An 8,342-nucleotide genomic window follows, 5' to 3' on the forward strand; every position below is an offset into this window, starting at 1 on the left:
GGAGAGGAGAGGAGAGGAGAGGAGAACTAACAAACTAGATAACTATACTCAAAAAAGTTACCCATCAGAATCAAAGGAGAAATAAACTCTCCTGATAAACTAATGGAAATCATGACCACTGAACCAACCCATCACAGAAGATATTTAATGGAATCCTACCCAGAAGAGAAAGATAAACACACACAATCACACAATTATGAGGAAAGGGAAGAATAAATCTCATGAGAAGAACAGATAAGCAAATGAGAATTAGGTAAGAATCAAACAGTATTACTACTACAAAAAAAAAAATCATAGCTTGCTTTTTTTTTTTTTTGAGACAGGGTCTATGTAGCTCAGGTTGACCTTGAACTCACTATGTAGCCTAGGCTGGCCTCAAACTTGCAGGGATGCTCTTAGCTCAGCCTCCCAAGTCCTGTAATTACAGGCATGCACCACTGTGCGGCAAAAACAAAGCTTTATGGTGATAAGAGAGGGCAAAACAAACACAGAATGTTTAAAACAACCAGAAGAAAAACAAACAAAGGGAACAAGTACATATCTTCCAGTAATAACCCTGAATGTAAATGGTCTAAATTCTCCATTTAAAAAAATGCAAAATGGCTGACTGGATGAAAAAACAAGACCCAACAATATGCTGCCTGCAACAATTTCACCTCATCAGCAAAGACATACATAGAAAATAAAAGGATGAAAAATAATTTCCTAAGAAAATGGAATTTGAAAGCAACCAGGAACAGCTACAGTGCCATCTAACAAAACAGACATTATGATAAAAGCAGTTAAGACAGACAAAGAAAGACACTATTTTCTTTTCCACAGGGTCTCCCTATGTAGTCAAGGCTGGTCTCGAACTCATTATGCAGCCCAGGCTGGCCCTGAACCCAAAACCCTCCTGCCTCATTCTCCCAAGTGCAGGATTTCCTAGCACGTACCATTACACCCAGCTAAAGTTACGACATATTAGCATAGGGAACAAGTCAACAAAATGATATAACTATGTATGTCCTAAAGCCTGGCTTAAGGTCTTCACACTGAGCAACAGCCCCATCCCTTTTTATTTTTTATTTTGAGACACGGTTTCACTAAATTGTTAAATTACCCAGGTTGGGCTCAAGTTTACAGTCCTCCTGCCTCAGCCTCCCAGTGTGTTGAAATTACAGGCATGTATCAGCATGCCCAGCTTGTAACTCCAGCACTTAGGAGGTTTGTATACCCATATATACCAAATGTTAGACCGTTAATTTTATAAAACAAATTACTGGACATAAAATGAGACAGAGTCCAATGCAATAATAGTGACTTCTGCCTTTGGTGTCCCATTCTCACCAACAGAGGTATCATCCAGATTAAAAAAAAAAAAAAAAAAAAAAAAAAACAGCAAAGAAACATCATAGTCACACTATATCACAGATCAAATGAACTCAAAAAAACAACAGAAAAGCTGGGTGTCATAGCACACACCCGTCATCTCAGCCCTGGGGAAGCTGAGACAGGAGGGTCGTTCCCATTTCGAGGCCATCCTCGGCTACAAAGTGAACTCAAGGCCAGCCTGAACTGCACAGTGAGGCCCTGTCTCAAAAAGACACATACACACACACACACACACACACACACAAAGAATATTCAATCCAACAGGTGCAAAATATATAGAATACACATCCTTTTCATCAGCACATGAAACTTTCAAGAACAGATTATATAGTATTAGACCATATATAGCAAGTCTTAACAATTTTTTAAAATGGAAAGAGAAAAATATGTACACACACAGTGTAGCTGAAAGAGTCATACTATGACTTCTATTGCTTTGTTGAAAGGAACAGTTAATGTTTGTTTGATCAATTTTAAATGCTTATATGTAACTGAGTAACCAATTTGAAGATAACAATATGTAATACAATAACTATTCTTAATTTCCTATCACCTTGTCTGAAACTCTGTATTGCTTCTATTATTTGAGGGTTCTTTTGTTTATGTCTGTTTGTTAATGTGTTTTCATTCTTTATCTTTAAAAATAAAAAAATAAATGTAAAAAAACTATTAAAAATGAAGTAATTTCTTCCACTTTATATCCTAATAGAATAAAACCAGAAATAGCAAGAGAAATTACAAAAATTATACCAACACAAGGAAACTGAACAGTACACTTCTGTACAACCAATGGGCCACTGAAGAAATCAAGGTGAAATTAAATATTCCTAGAATCAAAGCAAGATGGGTAGCCAGGAGTGGTGGCGCATACTTGTAATCCCAGCACTTGCAAGGCTGAGGCAGGAGGATTGCTGCAAGTTCGAAACCAGCCTGGGCAACAAAGTGAGCTTAAGGCCAGCCTGAACTGCACAGCAAGACCCTGTCTCAAAAACACAAAAGACAAAAAAAAGGAAAGAAGGAAAGATGGGAAAACAGTAAAACCTGTGGAACACAGCAAAAGCAGTACTAAGAAGGAAGTTTATAGCAATGAATGCCTTCATCAGGAAGAGGGATCTCAAGTAACCTAATGATGTAGTTAAAGAATAGAACAAACCAACCCCTAAATCAGAATGAAAGACATGTAAAAAGAGAATAAATGGAAGAAACTAAAAGAATAAAAAAAACTATGAAAGACTTAGTTCTTTGAGGATAAAGCTGAAAATTCAGTGAAAGTTCAAAAGCAAGAGAGAGATCAACTAAATAAAATTAGAGATTAAAAAAGGGAGGGATATTAGCTGGGCATGGTGGCATATGCCTGTAATCCCAGCACTCGGGAGGCTGAGGCACGATGACTGCCACGAGTTTGAGGGCAACCTGGGCTACACAGTAGTTCAAAGATAGCCTGAACTATATAGCAGAGGGCTGGGGATGTAGCTCAGCGACATAAGCACCTGCCTGGCAAGCGCAAGGTCCTGAGTTCGATTCCCAGTACCAAAAAAAAAAGATGTAAAAACAGGTTCAGAGGAAACAAAAATGTCTTTTATATAGCAGGACCCTGTCTCAAAATACCAGAAAGAAAAGGCAAAGGAGAAAGGAGAAGAAAAAAAGGAAAAGAAAAAAAAAGAAACAAGAACCAAAAAAAGATACTACAGAGGCTGCTCAAATTCACACAAGCATTATGAGAATATTTTGAAAAACTGTATTTCAATCAACTAGAAATCAGGAGGAAATGGACAAACTTCTGGGCACAGAACCCTCACACCTTTCAGTCATAGAGGTTTTTGTGTTGACTGCCGTGTGGAAGCTGAGGAAAACACAAGATACAGTATTGTGCTTTGTTTTTCCTAGATACAAACATGGGATATGCCCTACATCCAGGTATATATACACAGTAATCTGGGTACATACGTTAGATCAATGCAGTTTTTCCTTCAAAAGTCTTCATGAATTACTCAAATATGAAAAACTTTCTTAGACTCTCCTGCAACCATGAACATACCATTCACCAGTCAGCAACAAATCTATTTCATCAAATTAATACCACTCCTATCTAACCCTTTCCATTGCTATTCTGAGCACAAACCCTCAATATCTCTTTCATGAACTACTGCACCTCACTACTCTTGGCCAGGCTCCCCTTTAGTGTACTTTGTACACTACAAACTAAGCTTGACTGGCACCCATTTCAGTTTTGCACTGCTCATTAGAAGTCTTACTACGTCTCCAGCTAGACACAAGATCTGGCCTCTACCTCTCCTATTTTATATCCTCTGCTCTCATGGCATCTCTAAACATTTTCCTTCAGCCTCACGGGGCCAAGTGATCTTGGGAGGCCTCTTGATGGTTCTCAATAGAAGTTTTCTCTTCGCATGATTTGGACCTGTTACAGCAGCCCCCTCATTTTTCCTGACAACACCAAATACCCACCTCTCTGTCAAGTTCTGGACCACCCTCCTCCTCCCTTCTCATCCTTAGGGAGGTACAGGAATAGGTATATTCTTCCTTTGGTATTTTAATCTCTACCCTCGTCTCTATTAGCTCTTCTGTCTTAAAAACTAAAACTTCGCTAGACTAGTCCAGTTCTCACTTTCTTATCCCGATTATCTCCCTAAATTCTTGGTCAAGCTGAACTAAAGTTCTCAGGTTATACCATGTACAAATCTCCATTCTCTCCTTCAGAAAACACTTTCAAAAAATGAAATCTCTTGGCTGGATGTAGCTCAGTGGTACAGGGAGAGCACTAAGTTTACTGGGGCATGCCTGAGGCTCTAGGGTTTGTTTTTATTTTTGTTTTAAAACAGGGTCTTGCTTTGTAGTGTGGGGGTGGCCCTGAACTCTCAGCAATCCTCCTGCCTCAGTCTCCTGAGTTCTGGGATTATAGGTGTGCACCACCACATCAAAGACTGAGACTCCAGGTTTGAGTTTAAGCACCACCAAAAAGAAAAGCAGGAAGGAATTTAAAAACAAAAAGAAGCTAGGCATGGAGGCACATGTCTGTAATCCCAGCAGTGAGACACGCTGAGGCAGGAGGATCTTTTGCAAGTTCAAAACCAGCCAGGGCTACAAAGTGAACTCAAGACCAGCCTGAACTGCATAGGGAGATGGTGTCTCAAAAAGACAGAAACAAAAAGCAAAACAAAACAAAACAAAAAAAGTAACATTAAAAACAAAAAGAGATGCAACTTTTTGAGGAAAAGAGGAGTTCAAATATCCCAATAGCCTATATATGTTAGGTAATTAACTACAAGCTCTTGGGGACAAAAATAGCACCAAGACTTGTGTGATTCCATACTCATAAAACTTGAGGCTGTTTTAGTGCTTTCCTAATTTTTAACACTGTCTGCACTTATACTGTGCTGTATTATACTTCTTTAATGCTAATCAAAAAGCTGAGTCTTGGGCAGGGCGTGGTGGCGCACACCTGTAATCCCAGCACTCGGAGGCTGAGGCAGGAGGGTCTTTCCAAGTTCGAGACCAGCCTGGGCTACAAAGTGAGCTCAAGACCAGCCTGAACTGCATAGTGAGACCCTGTCTCAAAAAGACAAAAAAAAAAAAAAAGCTGAGTCTCTACTGTATTCTGCCATTTCAATTGACTTAGCTACAAAGCAGCTTTAAAAGTTAAAGGTTTCTAGGGGTACACTACTCTGGCTGTTTGTCCTAGCAGAGATGGCACAAACTGTTAACATCTGCCACCCACTGAAGCCTAAAACAAGCTTCTCAAGGTAGCTACCAATCTTTTGTCTTTTCAGATAATTAAATCGTTCAGTTTTTACTATTTTGGCTCTTGTCTCAGTGTTTACACTACACTAACAAAAAGCACAAAGAACACGCTAAATGTGGAGGAACAGTCAATACTCCCTGCTTTCACGCACTCTGAAATCTATTTGTTGACAAGAAAACTCAATTTAAAAAATGACCACTGCATACAAATTGTCACTGTCACCCTTCCCACTTCTCCGCTCCTATCAGGACACAGATGCCATCACCATGGGAACGATTTAGCTTTTATGGATTCTTAGTAAAATAAGACACCATCAGGAACTTGTTAGGTCAATCCTCAGGCAAAGTGACCTGTTAACAATTTGGTCTGCATCCCAAAAGCTTTTCCTAACCGCCCAACTTATTTTCACTTTATTATGCTGCTTAAAACACTACAAGATACGAATCTGGGTTATCAAACACCCTTTTTTCTTTTTTTTTGTACCGGAATTTGAACTCACAACCTCATGCTTGCCAGGCAGGTGCTGCACCATTGAGCTATATCCCCGGCCCCTGTCCTGTTCTCTCTTGTACCCTCAGGATCTGAACTATGCCTGACATGCAACAGTCTATCAATAAACATTACATTTACTAGTAAGATTTCATTCACAACTCAAAAACTCATCTCCTTTAAGTTTCTTCTCAAATTTCGTTATCTTTTGAAATAGTTCTTTAAAAATCTCCAAATAGCTGGGAGTTGTGGCAGACATCTATAATCACAGCTAAGGAGCCTGAGGCAGGAGGATCATGAGTTTGACACTAATATGTGCTACATAGTGAGTTCAAGGCAGCCTGAACTACATAGAAAGATCTTGTTTTTAAAAAAAAAAAAAAGAAAAAAAAAGCCGGTGCACGCCAGCACTTGGGAGGCTGGAGCAGAAGGAGTGTTGCAAGTTCGAGGCCAGCCTCGGCTACAAAACGAGTTCAAGGCCAGCCTGAACTGCAGAGCGAGACTCTGTCTCTAAAGTTTTCCTTTACTATCTACTTGTGACCACCTTTTCTGACACAGACAACTTTTTTTTGTTTGTTTGTTTTTCCGGTACCGGCAATCAAACTCACGACCTTGTGCTTGCCAGGCAGGCACTGTGCCACTGAACTAAATCCCCAGCCCTTGACACAGACAACTTAAACACATGTCAGCACTAACCCAAAAGATATGTATTATACAAAATAGGAAAGAAAACTGGCTAGAAACTGGCCACTTAGCCAAATACATGCATACCACAGATTGAAATTTTTATAATACCCACGCATTCAATGATTTTTTTGTTTTGTTTTGTTCTGGCCTTTTTGAGACAGGGTCTCACTATGCAATTCAGGCTGGCCTTGAGCTCACTTTGTAGCTCAGGCTGGTCTCAAACTCCGAAGGATCCTCCTGCCTCAGCCTCCCAAGTGCTGGGATTACAGGCATGCACCACCACGATCTGCTTCCCGCTTTATTTTTACAAATAAACTCTGTCACCATTTCAAAAAAACAACTAAGGCCTTTCCTACAATTTTTTTTTTTTTTTTGGTCTTTTTGAGACAGGGTCTTGTTATGCAGCTCAGACTGGTCTTGAGCTCACTTTGTAGCCCAGGCTGGTCTCGAACCCACAACAATCCTCCTGCCTCAGCCTCTTGAGTGCTGGGATTACAGGCATGTACCACCACGCCCAGCTACAATGAGATTTTGTACCTTCATTAAGTATATAATACCTACTGTGCACAAAACTGAAATTCTGTTCTAGTAAATGGATCCACACTTCCCAGTCTCCACTTTCTATTCTCACATCTGTCTTACCCTCTGACTGCCAGTTTGCCTTGTGTCTACATATCCTCCCAAAGCCTCATATGCTCATAGGTGGGGCTTTGGGAGGTGGCTAGACCATGGCTGTGTGAATATGGATTAAGGGTGGTGGTACTAAATCAGTCCACTGATAGAATTACCACAGTTCCGGGTGTAGATAATGGGAAGGCCCACTCTGGTGTGGGTGGCACCAACCAACAGGCTTGTAGCCTGAAAGGAATAAAAAGGAAAGAGAAGATCATTGTTCAGGCCTCTTGCTTGCACACCTCTGTCACATCCCTCTGCCTTGCAGTCCTGCACTGGTGCCGGCCCACTGATGGCTTGAAACCTCTACAAACTAAGCTAAAATAAACCTTTCTTCCTTTAATTTGTGGATGCCAGGTATTTTGTCCCAACAAAGGAAAGTAACATAGACAACCCCACATTCACCCCGTGAATTATTCTGATTTTATGTATACATGGTATATGTGAGTGGCTACGTGTCATGTCAAAATTGTTGTTAAAGGGCGATAGCCATGGTTCAAAACTTTTTTATTTATTTATTTTTTCAAAACATTTTTAAAAGTTGCTCTTCTGGAATAGAACTGTCAGCATTCTTCCTGTTTTGAGAACTAAAATAACTTCTGAAAGCAGCCAACAGTCATTCAAAGCCATGTCTGATGAACATCAAGAGAGATCACATCAAGTGAGTGTTCTGCATGTGGGGTGACTCAAAAGTAACAGCACTGGTTTTCTCAGGCATTCCAACACCTTAGATAATTGGAATATCTTAGATAATTGTAAAACATTAATGGTAAAAGTAGCTTCTAATATGATTACATCAAAGAACATCATTTTCCTTGCCACTTGCTCATCGAGTTTGATAGGAAAAAATGTTTATGATGTAACAGTAACTGAAATTTTCAGAATTCTATATTTTATATATCATTACCCAAAAGGTAAAAATAAATATAGAGCCAACATAATGGCACATGCCTATAATCCCAGGACCCAGGAGGCTGAAGCAGGCAAGTCACCGCAAGTTCAAGACCAGCCTCAGCTACATAATGAGTTCAAGGCTAGCCTGGACTACAGTGAGACCATATCTCAAAAAAAATATCAAGTATATAAACGAGAATTAGAAGATAATACATGAAATACTGTGCTTTGTGAGAGCAAATTACTTTTTCAAAATTATTTCATATTGTCATATTTTTATGTAAGTTTTTAAAATCAGCCATTACTTAACATTCATATCACCGAATATATATTAAGAAATAGATATTTGCTCTATTTACTGAGAAATAGACTTCTTAAAAATCACTTTTCCCTTCTGTTTCTAAATTCCACAGAGTATGTTAAGATTCACTGATTTTTGTCTTTTTTTGAGGGGGAGGCTGTTGCT

The sequence above is a fragment of the Chinchilla lanigera genome, unplaced genomic scaffold (genome assembly GCF_000276665.1).
Source record: "Chinchilla lanigera isolate Chin_1 unplaced genomic scaffold, ChiLan1.0 scaffold00019, whole genome shotgun sequence".
In the NCBI taxonomy this organism is placed as follows: Eukaryota; Metazoa; Chordata; class Mammalia; order Rodentia; family Chinchillidae; genus Chinchilla; species Chinchilla lanigera.